Source organism: Numida meleagris, chromosome Z (assembly GCF_002078875.1).
Source record: "Numida meleagris isolate 19003 breed g44 Domestic line chromosome Z, NumMel1.0, whole genome shotgun sequence".
NCBI lineage: Eukaryota > Metazoa > Chordata > Aves > Galliformes > Numididae > Numida > Numida meleagris.
The window spans coordinates 19,390,725-19,404,113 of record NC_034438.1 but is presented as its reverse complement, the minus strand read 5'-3'; positions in this window follow the sequence as shown (position 1 = coordinate 19,404,113).

Sequence of the window (13,389 nt, the reverse complement as noted above, 5' to 3'; positions counted from 1 at the left end):
CACTTGTTCCCTTTCTGTTCAAATCATGCCAGCAGAGGATATTCATAGTCCTGAAAAAACACAGGCATAATTTCCTCTGAGCGACAGCTGGGCAAAAAGGAATAATAATGCAGATCTCATCTTGGCAGCTGGGGAGGAAAGTACTTATGCTCCATGAGATGTTCAGAGGCAGAGAAGAGGGACAGTGTGAGCTCCTCTGACAAAGCTGATTTTGCAGCTTCTCCCTTCTTTTTTTACAATGTATAAGCTGGGATGTAATCAATTGCTTCTTGTTTAGCTATTCCCATCAACATTCTTTTGAAAACTTCACCCAAAACATTTTACTAAGCTGAACTAGTAGCGTTTCCCCTTCAGCTTTGAGAGATTTTATTCTCATTCATATCAGTAGTGAAAAGAACAAAAAAGTTTGAAGAGGATCACAAGAGAAGGGTAAGCTACCAGTGACTCTGGTTAATTACAAGGTAGAGGGAGAAAACAGACCCCTGGCCCATCTTTCTGTCTTCCCACTTCAAAAGCTCTTTCATGTCATCTGATTAACTAGATCTTGTAATTCCTCCTTGCCACACAACATTCTTATCTACTTTCTCTCCCTTCTAAAACTCCAGAACTTTATTCCTACCCTCTTACACTCTTCTAAGGTTTTATGTCAGTGATGGTTTATGCTGCATTACAAAAAAAACAGAGCCAACAACAATAAAAAAAGGAAACAGAGGAATAATCAAAACCACAGGCTTTGCTGTTCTTGTGATCCTCTTTGTTCCTCTCTAGCATAGTCCATTTAATCTTGAGCTTGCCTATATTGCTTATGTGGCCAGTATCAGGCATACTCACCACCGCCTTTGGAGCAACTATACCTTGTGACCAGAACACCAACTGGCTCAGTGACATCAGCTGCCTGAGGAAGGGGATAGAGCTGTGTGCACATTATCGTCTCTTCTAGTCTGAGAATCTCTAATATTAACTTTAAATGTCCCTAGTGTTTTGCTTTAAACACTAGATTGTGCCAGCCTCAATAACATGTGAACACCAGGCAGCAAGACCTGCATCCTGATAAGTGAAGAGGAAAGAAAATAAACCCACTTTCACAAGACCATAGCAGCTGTAGTATCTCTGTCAAGCCTATTGCTGTGTAACCAAGCAAAACAGGCAGTGAAGTGCCTTCTTCATCCTCAAGACCTGCTGCTATCAATAATGTATACTGTACGACTCAAAATGTTGTCACTACAGTCAAGAACAAAGCCTGACAGGGAAGCTGCCTTGTGATAAGAAGCAAAGATTCACCAGGAATTTGATGTTATAGGAAATCAGTTTTCTGAGTTAAAAAAAAAATGATCGTAGAAGGTATTTGTCCATATTTAGCAATATACAGGACATAGTGTGCTACAGGTGCATAGTGTGTATACCTATCCAGAACCAGACACAGCATAGGAAAATGCAAACAATCTCCCGATAGGGAAAACACATCCATCCGAGTGTGGCAGTTTTACTACTGCAGCATGGACCTTCATACACAATGAGAGCATTCACAACTTCCTTCTACATGGCAGTGATTGCGCTCATCACTTATAAAGGTTCAAACTTTTTGGAAATCCTACTTAAGCAAAAGTAGGAGTGAACCTTGTGAGGGTAAACAACTGCTAAAGTCTTTCTTTTCTATGGAATACATTTCCCTTGCTAAGCTTTCTATTTGTTACCCTTTTGGTTTCACCATGTGTTTTATTCTTCTTGCACTACAAAATAGTAAACAAAAGAAGTTCATCTCTTCCCCATTTTTGTGTGTTTTATGCTGTACTCAAATTTCTGTTGTATCTCAGATCTGTCTCCCTCTAAATATTCAAATTTTCTGTCTCCTATGCAAGCAGCAGACACTAATAACTTTCATAAACTCTGTACTTATATTTGTCTTCCTTCATGTTGTTAGGTACTGTTTTCACTTTTTTTTTCCTGTTTTGAGGCCAGATACTCAGAAAAAAATCATGAAAACCTTCCTCTCAGTATTTGATCCACACCTGCAGCTAGCTCTTATCTAGATAGATGGCACTTTTCATTAAGCTCTATCTGACTTCAAGCAAGCACAATTAAAGGCCATAAGCAGGAGAAATAAAGCTGAATTTATATCAGCACCAATTTTTATTAATTTATTAACAAAATTTTAATTAATGTATTAATTTTAAGTATGTTTGCAATTATTGAAATAATTTGTGTGAAACTAACAGAATACCTAAGTATATTAAGGCCATTAACACTGCTACACTGTTTTAATTGTTAAATATTTCCTATGAAAAGTTATTTGGTGAACACTTTCTGTCATCTAAGAATATAAGGGCTGACTAATATTGATAACTGCTTTTTTTTTCCTCATAATACAATGAATTTGTGTGTAAATATCAATTTGTGAACTTGTACTCCTCCTTGCTAACATTTAGCAATGCATATATATACATCTGAATCAGTATAATAACTGAACACATTTTGAAGAGGTAACAGTATTTCATTTGAACTTAAATGTCTTGTTTTGAATAAGCAGTTATGTTATGGAGCTCAATCAGTCAGCCTAACAACAAAGGCCAGTATGCTGATGAATTATGGATGTTATCTGCATTTTCTGCCTGCTGATAATTGACAGGTATCATGGCACCTTCTACAAACTTCCTGTAATTATATGGCACATATCAAACACTGACTTTTGTGTAATGGTCCTCCCCGCACACACATGCACACAAAATGTTTTTATGTTTTATTTAAAGCTTACAGCATTTTAAAATTTTCTGTTTCTCTCGCTCAGGTTTCCAGGCTGCATTGCCACTCAGCCCATTCAACAATTTTAAATTAACCATACTTCTTCAGTGTGCTTTTGTCAGAGCCTCTCATTCAAGCTTTTGTTCCATCCTTGTTATTTGTTAAAAAAAATAGGAATAAGCCAATCCCAAAGAAAATGTACCATGTAATTATTTAAAAGAAAGTATGAGCAGTTTGGATACTTGTAATAAAACTGATGTCTCCATCTTTGATACCAAGTTCATGTCCTTAATGACAAATGTGTTTTAGACAGTATGTGCCATGTAGTAACAGGTTTTTAAAAAAACAGTGTTTTAACAGAACTGATGAAATAACTGGTTCCTTCTTGGTGGTACTCATTTAATTCAGACTCCACCATAACAAGAATACATTAATTGGGTAACTGAGCAACTAGACTCATTAGATGCAATGCTTACTGATTAAATTTAACCATTATGGGTTATCTTAGCTTATGATTCAGAACTACTTTTCTTTTAATTCAGTGTTTTGTTCCTTGGAAGGAAATTAATTTTGCTTAAGATTACTTCAATAAACCTGTGATAATAAAACTATAATTAAAGAGGAATCTTTTCGTTACCTGTAAGAGCTTTATACTTGTATTTTTACTTGTAATACTACATATTACTTAAATATGTATTTTAATGTAAAAGCCTACATTCAGCAAAGGCTATGCCTGGTGTTTGTAAAACAGCAGCACTAGTATATACTGCAGAAGAGTTCCTCACTCTCACTGCATCCATGAAAATAATTGCTACCAGAGAAAGTGCATGAAACTAAACATTTTCAGAAAGCAATTATCCATAAAGAAAATTAGGTAAATATCTCTTTTGTTTCCATTAATTTAAATTTCATTTGGCAACTTCTTTACAAAGCAAAGCTTATATTCTTATCTTCGACTATGTTGGTTTTGAGGTTCTTTGTGAAGCAATAAATGGTTTGGTTTTCACTGAATTGAAGTTGATGATTAAACATATTTGCAAAGTATCCTTCATTAAAAAACAAATTAAAAAAAAAAATCTTAAACTTTCAGAATACAATACATTAGAACTGTGGTAGAAGGCAACAGACTGTAAGCAGTCGGGGATCGCAATGGAAATGTACGAGAGCTGCTCCAAAAGTAATGCCTCCTATTTTATTATTTTGGCCCACAACGTCAGAGAAGGGTGTTGGTGGTATGGCAGTAGAGGGCAATCTCTCAGAATGGCATCTGACATTGCAGTGCATATGGAGCAAGGGTGTGTCATTGAATTCCTCCATGCAGAAAAAATGGCATTGACATACACTGATGCTTGCTAAACATTGATGGAGTCCAAATAGTGGATGTGAGCACAGTGAGGCAGTAGGTGGTGCATCATGCTCTTGTTCACCTGGAGAAACTGCAGAGCTAATGGTGGTGACTGTAATAATAATGAGTGTTTCGTAGCTGAGAATTTGCTCTATCAAAAAGTGTTATTGTTTTCTTTATATCTGTTGTAGTTTCCATGGAAATATATAGGAGGCATTTCTTATGGAGCAATCTAAATAATATATGGCCACCAGCTAGTAACAGCCCTGCTTCTTACTAAACTGAAAGGCAAAATTTCTGGAAGGGGAAAGATCACAGTAGTTTTTCAGTAAGGCATGATTTTGGTAAAGATATCTGGATAGAGGACTTGGTTGGCTTGAGAGCTCTAAAATACTGAACACAGATAAATAAGACAAAAAAAAATGCAAATTTTTTAGCAGTTGTTGGCAAATGCTTATATGAGCTATTAGCAATGACTATATGCAAATCCAATGTTGTGAACTACTTCGTGAATTACCTTGAGTTAAAGCAAACCCAAAATTGATAAGAAAATGTGAAGGCATTCTCCTTCCAGGCTTTGTGCTGACTTCTACACTTCTACCCCAACTTTTAGGTCCTACTGTTGATTCTGCAGGAAAAAAACATTGCCCCAACTTTTATTAGAGTTGCCTCAAAGTAGAAAGTTACAAAGACCTGCAAACATGATTTAAATAGAAACAATCTTGTTCCCTCTTTGGTTTTTATTTTCTATTGCCAACAATCCACCTGACATTTCTGAAGCAGGCTTTGTTTTCTAGCTGCTGCTTATCTAGCAGTCTGAAGTAGCAGAAATGTCTCCCAGAAGGCTATTGCTTTCTGTGCGAGAAGCTCCCAAGTTTGCTTCAAGTTATCTGAGCCACGGGAAGATCTTGGAAAAGCGAACAGGCCAAAGTGCATGGGGGACACAAGACTTGCAGATGCAGTGTCCTGAGGATATACAGAAACCTGTTTTAGAGAGGAATGGCAAATCCGTGGCATCTCCATAGGCTGGCTTGCTTAGCCAACTAAAATGAAGGTTAGGCAAGGATCAGATTACTTTGGATAAAAACAAAACAGGAATGCTTTCCATTCTATGCCCTTCTAAAGAATAATCAAACAAACATTCAAAACAAAACACTCTGTGATTCCTTTTCATCTTTTAATGGTCTTTTCACCTGTCAATCTGTTTAGCATTGTCTAGTTTGTTTAGGGCTAAATAATACACCACTTTCTTCATAGGAGTGGTATGTATTTAGGCAAGTAATCTTACAAAATTAACAGGACTACTCCTTTAATTAAACAGTTCAGGATGGGACCATGGCAAAGACCTTCTCTTCTTTGTGAACATTCACATCAAAAGTGCTTACCTAACGGCTTATTATTATGTTAAAGTGGCATTATCTGATTTTTCTTGTGGGGGTGGGCCATCTTACCTCCTATTGGGACCTCACAGGCCCCAGCTCCCTGTCTTTCCATTATAATGTGTTAGAAGATAATCTGTTACACACTCAGGCATGTCACATCATGGGCATGGACGGGTGCTCTTCCAAGCATGTAGTAGAGGAAGATAAGCAAAGTTCTTAGGAAAGTGGGCAAAAATTTGCTAGCACAGCCCCTTGGCTCCAAGTAGCCCTTGGAAAGGGAGCAGCATGGAGCAGAGATAAGTCTTGGGTCTTCTGGTGGGCTGAGCAGGACCTGGCATCCCTTCTCCAGCTATATTTCACTTTTGCTCGTCTGCTATTAGGCCATGCAAATTCAGGCTTGTAGATCATTCACTGAAAAGGGACCATAATGCTGGACTACAAACGCTGCCTCTAAATTGAGCTTTCTCATGCAGTCAGCTGCAGCTGGAAAGAGTGCCTGTCTGCTGTATGGGCTTACACAGCAGAGCACTCCCACTGCCACCCTCTCAGCTGCAAGCAGCTTCTGGCAGGACCTACACCTATATCGTTCTGTGGGTAGGCCTTCAAAGGGGGAACTGAAAACACACTGGCCTATGCTTGCCCCTAGAGAGTAAGCACATCATTTCTGCTTATTTTGGCACTTGAATCCACCAACAAAGAAGTCTCACTGTGGCAAAACAGGCTGTCATTCTGATAGCAGCCTGACTTGATTAATATAGTTGCAAAGCTTGTTTTGCAATTCAAACCTTGTCAAACCCAATCCAAAATGATTTTCCTGGATAAATCCAATTACAATGTAAATAGTGAATCAGAAGGCATTTTCAAATATTACCAAGCAATTCTGTTAAAAAGAGTCTTAAAAGCAGCTATGTTGCCTATCTCACCCTGCCAGCCATTTGCGCCCCTGCAATGGCGCTGTCTGGAGCACAGCTGCACTCAGCAGAGGAGACTGGACTCAGCCTTCATCCAAAAGTGCCCAACTGCGAGCTGCCCCGCTCAGCCCCATAGCTCCCTCCCTCCAGAGGGAGGAGGATCTGCAGCCAGATGGCGTGTGATGGAAATGGATGCCTCATCTATCCCATTTGTCATTTTGAGACCTCTCTACTGGCTATGCCTCTGTCAGACCAGCCTGGGCATCAGCAGGCTTTGCTCCTCACTGCTAGGAGGACAGTGGTGTTGTAGATTGTGCTAGTCATTTGTTGTATACTTTTATTTAAAAACAAAGAAACTGAACAAACACTTTATATCTTTGAGAAATATCCATAGGCAAGCGGTGGAAGTTTTCTCAGCACGTAAAGCTGGCAGACACACCATCAGCATTACCAATTTTTTAATTTTTTAATTTAATTTTTTAATTTAAGTTTTAAGACAAAATACCAAATTTTTGGTAACAACAGCTTGTTTCATCAAACAAGCTAGTCAGCTGGCAACCTTGATATCTGTGGTAGCTTTGGGTTTGTGGAGTCTGATTTTCAAAAGAGTAGCACTCTCAGCTTTGTGTCATTCTTTTCCCCAGTTGGAGTAACAGGGGATGAGGATGCAGGGAGGGTCTCACTATTGATGACTGATGCAAAAGGCTCTACAGAAAGGACAGAACTGGGCACAGGAGTGAGCTAGTGTTTCATATAGCAGGTAGAAACAATTTTCAAGAAATTTGTTTTCCATCTAAAAATAACAGTTATTTAATCCTGAATGTTTCACAGGAATGTAACAGTTTTGACAACAGGAGCAACACAGAAATGTGAAAGGCTTCTCCATGTCAGGGCAGGCTTTGTGCTTCTGATCATTGCAGGACCATCTCTCTTCTCTTAGTAATGGAAAGTGCAGTTTTACACTTTCTCTTTAAAACTGTTAGATGTTCCTCATCTTCCCGAAAGGAATGATCTGGTGCCAATATGGAAATAAAAGATGCTTTGAAATTTTTCGCAGAGAGAAAGTTATTTTTCAGCCAGGCTAATGACAAGGCTTGGGTCGTTCTGGCCTCCTCCAGTGCACATACCATTTCTCCATCACATTTGCAGTGCTGTATTTCATTTTAACAAAACAAAGAGAGAAAGAAACAAGCTCTCTATCCCCCAGAATGTTTCTACCCACACCAATAGTCCTGATGCTGATGATGCTTAGGCTAGGAATTTATGTATCGTTATATTTCAAGGATGCATTTAAAGACTTTATGTGTTACAGCTTTCTAAGTAATACAGACTGTACTTGTCCAGAGATGTTTCTGCAGTATGTTTTTTCAACACCCAATTACTACATACTTGCCTCAATATAATTTGTGGAAATTTTCATGAGAACTGCATTAGCCCTTATTTCTACGAGATGTTATCAGGATCCAAACTGAAATTCATTAGACAAATTACAATACCTCCATGCCAGTACGGTGTACCACTTCAAGTTCCACACCATGCACAAGTTCCACTGTTTTATTTCATCAGTATCTGACATTAATAAAAGGTCTTGAGACCAAGTAAATATGTAGAATCATGGAAAATAATGGTAAAATATCTGTGACTTAGACATGAAAAAACTCAAAATTTGTTTCAATAAAGGAGTGGAGAAAAACATTTAATAAAAAACAGAAGATTACTGAAAGCATCAAATCAGTTACTGTATTTCCTTACTTTGGTATCAGTGGATTAATGTTGCAGTTCTCTGAAGAGACAACATGGGAACACACTGTGCTTCACTGAAACACTTCAAGCTTATTGTTATTTATAATGTTAGAAAGGGTGGGAGAGGGAAGGTGATAATCTAACAATTGAAATGACAAAAAAGAAATGCTGTTGTTGAAAGAAGAAGAATAGTGAGTGAAAACCTGCAAGTGAAACTGGTCTGCTTTTGCTGTTCAAGACAGACAGAGGTGGGACATGGCAATACGTTCAGAAAAAGCAGCGAAGCAAATTTAACATCATTTTAGCACCCTTTTTAAAATTGGGAAAACCAAAGCACAGCAGCAGTGTTTAAGGAACCAGTTCAGTTTGGGCTGAAATATGTGGAGCAAGCCCAAGCACCAGTCAAGGGCTTTTCCCAGCAAGAATGAAAAGCTAAAGGTAGTGCAGAGGGAATGGTGCTGGCAGCTGTGTAGCTGGCTGGTCCTGCAGAAGGGATGGCTGAGGAGAAGCCAGCATGCTGGGAAGAAGAGAGTGAGCAGAGATGCTCGGGGTGGTGTGTGTTCCCAAGACCACACAGCACTGCAGGGCAGCTGGATGCTGTAGCCTTCCCAATGCAGCTGGGACTGATACTGCTCCGTTCTGGTCACCTGCTTCATGCGTCCTGCAGCACCGGTGTTCACCCACCAGGTCTTTGTGCTCCATGCTGCGCAGCCAGGCAGACAGCTGCCCACCTGCCAGACACTCCGCCAGAGCCATGCTGATATCCAGTGCTAGCAAAAAGGAAAAGTAAGTGTTATGTACCTCAGCTGTCCTAAGGGTGTGTTAAAAGGAGTATGCAAGATAGTTTAATTCCAGGCTGCTTTTGTTTAAACTACACTAAAAGCCCAGAGGAAAAAAAAAAAAAAAGGTTGCATATGTATACTGAAAATCTTGCCAAACATTTTCATTTTCTGGATGGACCAAGTGAGAGTTTAGAATGTTTTGAGAAATGCACACAAATTACCATCAAACCTATAACTCCAATGACTGAAGTTGTAACAGGCACCGCTGCACAGCAGTGCCAGCCAGCAGCAGGTGAGAAGGCTCTGTCTGCTCTGCAAACCTTGCACATTTCACTTTCCCTTAAGTTTCCCCCCTCACTCTTTGTACACTAAAAGTTTTAGAAAGTGTTGTCAATGTAGAAAATCTATATGATAGGTAGGAACAAGTTTTTTGGGTTTTATTCATGCAGTCTGTGACATCCGGATTTGATTCTGACCCATAGGTTCTATTGTGTTACAAAGCTCCACAGCCCCAGCCTGGCCTTCACGCTTTTCTTTGATCTCTTAAGTATGAAAAGATCTGCAAAATGCTTACAAGATAAGCATCCTTATGCAAGGAAAGCATCCTCCTTCTCTTTTTAGCTAGAGATTTTTAGAAGACAGAACACTCATCACAGAGTGTCTTATACTTTTTTCTGTAGAGAAAAGTGCTTATTTAATTAAAAAAAAATGTTAATTCATCCCAGGATTCAATTTTTTTCTAATTTCAGTACTTCCTACTTCACCTGCACTGCAGACACTGATGCTACAAAGCTGTGGTAGCACTCTTTTAGGATCAGGTACAATTGTCTTACATGTTGTAAGCGCTGTGTTCTACCAACACTGCTAATTAGCTAGAAAAGCTAGTATGCACATTTTTAAGATAAAAAAAAATAAGGTTTGATTATCTTTTCATCACTGAAATCTGAGTCCTAGCCAAAATACTTCTTTAATAAACACAATGTTTAAATGTAGGTGTTCCAGTCTGAATCATAATAACAGAGATTCACTTCCAGTGGGTCACTTTAGCAACATTTCAGCGGCAAGGTCTAGTTTAAAACAGCTTAATTTTCCCCCTTTTTTAGAGAAGTTCTTGAGCTGACAATCCTGAGAGAAGATCCACAAAACAGTAGATAATGATCCTGCTAAGGCTTGGCTTTTGACTTTTTGTCTCCTGGCAGGAGCAAAGGAGGGAGGCACAAATAATTACTCCCTTTTTCCTACTCAGTGACAGATTTGTTGGTTACAAAACAAGAATTTTATAAATAAAATAAAATAAAAAGTTGCACAAGCTGATTCTATACCAAGTTAGTGTAGAACAAATACACAAGCCGGTATTGGCATGCTTCCTATGGCCTACTGTCACTGAAGAGGTTTCCTATTTAATAAATGGGTGGTTGTTGATGAGTGCTAGATTCCAGGCACATTTTGTCTTTGTGTGTTGAAACAACATGGATATCAAGCCACACAGGATTCTCCATGTCTTACACTGACAGTATGTCTCAGAGTCTTTTGTCTCTCTTGCATACATAAATATTCAAGAAACACTATACACTTCTTTTTTCAGGTCTGAATACCACCAATACCCCCCTTCCTGTTTCTCATATACGCCAAATAGATCAATCTCAGTTGTGTAGTCTTAAATTAACAACTGAGATTGATCTATTTGGCGTATATGAGAAACAAATAAGCCCCAAACAGAAATATTTAACACTGTATTTCTCACTCCATCACATGATGTCACCTTTTGGGAGTTCTGCTTTGCCAAGAGCATGGTGGGATGTGAAGCAGGGAGTCCAGGAGTGATGGACATCTCGTAAAGAGCAATTACAGGAGCGGCTCAGTCCTGCACAGGGAAACACCCATCTTTTCTCCAGCAGTACAGGGAGGCTCTGGGCTCTTCCCCCCGCAGAGCTGTCAGCAGCTGCGTTCTCCCACACATTGCAGTTGGTCAGGGGAGAACAAGAAGCACCTCCTTGTTCTGTCTCCTACAGAGAATTTTCTTGGCATTTTTGAGGTCCTTGCAAGCTGCACAACATGTTATTAGAATAAGCAGTTACATTATTTTCCTAATGTCATTTTTTATTTTCATGAGAACAAATATCAGGGGCCATACTTGTTGCAGCACTGGTTTACATTTTCATGGTTATTGCTGTCATGGTTTCATGACATAAAACCATGACAATTGCCTAGCAAATTACAGAGCATGAGTAAGCAGAAGAGGAACAAACAGAGCACTCGTCACTCAGATTAAAGTTTTCTAAGGTCAGTGTGACATATTCATCTGCCAGCTTGCCTTAGAACAGATCTTGCTGACAGAACAATGAGACTCTGAATTATTTGGCATTATCCGTTAGCTGAGGCCCCCACATCACTACCCATGTCAGAGCACTTGAAATCAAGTTGAAGCTGGCTGTGCCTGGGACTGAAAATACCAGCTCTCTCTGTCTGCTGTTCCCTGTGCACTCATCTCTAAGTCCATGATGTCTGAATTCACAGCTTTCAGTTCCCAGTGTTTATTACTATGAGAACAGAGGTAAGGAAACCTCTCAGACTACTGGCTTCTTAAGCAGAGATGGGAAGATATCCTAACTAAATATAAGGTGACCCAGATCACCTGTGTTACTGGGCAGGGAACTGAAGGGCTGGGAGGAGAGGTCTGGACAGGACAGGCTGGAGCTATGCTGAAAGCCTTAGTTCTTCATTGCCATCCGGTCATGTCTGAGTGCTGTGGTGGTAATGGCAACTCTGAGTACAGCTTCATGTGGGTGGTGCTCCCAGGAAATAGCTGCAGCTGGGGGACACTTCATAGAGTCATAGAATCATTAAGATCTGGATCACTAAGATCATCTAGTCCAGCCATCAGCTCATCACTACCATGCCCACTAAACCACGTCCATGAAGTGCCACATCTATACATTTCTTGAAAACCTCCGGGGACGTTGAGTCCACCACCTCCCTGAGCAGCCTGTTCCAGTGCCTGACCACTCCTTCTGAGAAGAAACATGTCCTAACATCCAATCCAAACCTCCCATGGCACAGCTTGGGGCCATTCCCTCTCATCCTATCACTAACTATGTGGGAGAAGAGGCCAACCCCCACCTCTCCACAACTTCCCTTCAGGTAGTTGTAGAGAGCAATAAGGTCTCTCCTGAGCCTCCTCTTCTCCAGACTAAAAAAACCCAGCTCCCTCAGCCGCTCCTCGTACAACTCATGTCCAGACCCTTCACAATTTCATTGCCCTTCTCTGGTCATGCTCCAGGTCCTCCATGTCTTTCTTGTAAGGAGGGCCAAAAAGGACTTCAAAAAGCACTGCCAGCTTATTTTAGTCCCCAGGTTTATGTCAGTTTAAATCATGCTGGCCAGTACTAACTTAGTGTCACTGATGATGACAGCAATGTTCGTATGGCAGAGAAGAGGCCTGGAATGAAGATTCAATATTTCTTGTTACAATCTTTTCAGAATTACTTTCAGCAGCATTCTACCTGTTTGAGTGCACCATTCTACATCTCTCTAGAGCTGCATCAATAAAGACCTAATGCTCTGCCTCTCCAAACACCTCTCAGATATTGAAAAAAAACCATAATATACATCACAAACAGTGAACTTCTAATGTTCTCTCTTGTCACCGGTTCACTCACTCCATCCAGCATTAATCTCTCAGCACTGTTCTGTTACAAGGCTTTAAGTGTGCCCGCTACTTCTCTGTGCAGGGATAGATAAAAAATGAGACTGAGGGGAGGAATAATGGTGAAATTCCTATTCTCCATGGTGAAAACAGGCACAGCCCGGGATGTGGGCAGAGTCAGGCAGAGCAGATGCATGTGCTCCTGGTTGCACCACAAAAGGCCACTTACGCATCTCAGCTCACACCGAGATGCTTTGCACAATCAGCACCAAAGCTTTCACAGCTCTGCCCCAAATTTTGCATTTTATTTCATTTCTCAATTCACTTTTTTTGTTGTTGTTTTTGGATTTGGCAATGAAATTTGAAAGTGGGAATGGGGGATCCCCAAGGAGCTGTGAGGTTGTCATAGAGAGGGGACAAGTGGCTTGAGCAGATGTGCAGATGACGGTGGAGGCTGAATAGCTGTGGGAGCTGGGAAGGAGCAATGGGAGAAACTGTGGCCAGGAAATCACAGCCAGGGGCCGGGCAAGAGGAGAAAGGGAGGTAACACCATGCAGGCAGATCCACAAACCGTTTGGTCTCAGATGTGCCCTGACACCCTCACTAAGATAAACAGAATGGTTCAGATGGCTGACTGCACTGTGAGGAGTGCCCAAGGTGCCCTTACCATATGGTGCATGCACTCCTAATGAAAGCCTAGGGCAGTTTGCTATCAGTTCACTCCTGTAAAACACATAGGATGTGCCCTGACATATATTACATGCTGAAGTTGAAGAACTCTCTGACTTTCAGTGTTTGCTCTCTCGATCTCGACATTACTTTTAGTTCATGAACATATATG